General features: G+C 32.1%; 1 non-coding gene across 1 annotated transcript; it reads left to right on the forward strand.

Moving 5' to 3' along the window:
• The first annotated feature begins 602 nt into the window (after window positions 1-602).
• Trnas-gcu (transfer RNA serine (anticodon GCU)) lies at window positions 603-684 on the forward strand. Its single transcript has one exon. It is a non-coding gene; the product is annotated as a tRNA-Ser (tRNA).
• Window positions 685-1,431: the final 747 nt, after the last annotated feature.

Genomic DNA, 1,431 nt, shown 5'->3' on the forward strand with positions numbered 1-1,431 from the left:
TTTGCACACAGGATACTGTTTCACTCATTTGTTTAGCAAGTGCGGAGTGCCTGTAGCATGAAAAACTATGAAAACAGAATTAATATTCCGTCTGTTTCTTTAAATAGATACGCTGTCAGGTCAAAGAATTCACGTCACAGTGTATACAAAATATGTTACAAAATAATTCCATACGCAAGTACCGACATTATAGGCAGACATGATAATTAAAAGTGTAGGTAATTTTTATGCACGACCGTATAATGGTTTTCATTAATGAAGCAAACATACATAGGCAGGAATTCCAATTATGATTTTGCAAAAATGTTAATTAATAACTTTCTTTTTGACAAGAGCCTTAACAGTATGACCTCATTTGTATTAATAGCTTTTATTTACAAATATATTTCTAAAGTAATCAATTATTTTATTGACAATTAAAACCGCTGAATAGTTACATCGGTTTCTCAGTTAGCGTTCTTGTCAATCCTACATTTTATTAACCAAGATAGTAAGTTCCTTTTGCAATAATTGCATACAATCATTATCATCGTATTGATAAAATAATACGTGATGTTAGCAAAGTGGCAAGTATATCCATAATCGGTAGGTATAATGTATGCGACGAGGTGGCCGAGAGGTTAAGGCGTTGGACTGCTAATCCAATGTGCTCTGCACGCGTGGGTTCGAATCCCATCCTCGTCGATTTTTTTGTTTTGCAATGTTAAATGTGTCGACATATTTAGTTACAATAAAATATACACTCATTCACTATTTTTTAGTTCCGTACAACAGTAGTATTTTTATGACAATCATAATTATAACAATTTATGTAAAAAAAATATATCACACTTGCTCGTAAACGGCGTTATTGTATGCAAGTATACTGAGATGGAATGAATTATACATATTATTATGCTCACAGGCGTAATTTTTTTTTTATTTCATTACGCCAATAAGAATATTGGGCATAATGTTTTTTTTAAGTAGGTATAAATATTTTTTGTGTATGTTCATAAAGATTTAATTTGTTTAATTTAATAGCCGTTTAAATTTTTTTAAAACAATTTTCAATCATGGCTGAATGCCGGATAGGTATACATGTGCCTTCGATGCGTAAACTGCCAAAAATAACAATATGGCGGACGAATATTTGAAATGTCACCGTATTTAAGAATTATTACCCTTAAAATTTTGTTTTTTCCTCACAAGTGTGTTGAAAAACATTGTGTGCACAGTCACATGTATCCATTTTTTCACCTTATCGCAAAGGTTTAAGGTGAATAAATGTATACATATTTATGAACTCGACTGTACCACGGGCGGTACAAGAATTATGAACTCGTCTTAATTAAGCCCTCGCCTTCAGCTTTGGACTTCCAATTAACACTTGTTCGTAGATTCTTGTTTACCGCCCTTAATACACAATAATTCGATCTACTTTGATTAACG

The sequence above is a fragment of the Cydia pomonella genome, chromosome 7 (genome assembly GCF_033807575.1).
Source record: "Cydia pomonella isolate Wapato2018A chromosome 7, ilCydPomo1, whole genome shotgun sequence".
Taxonomy (NCBI): Eukaryota; Metazoa; Arthropoda; class Insecta; order Lepidoptera; family Tortricidae; genus Cydia; species Cydia pomonella.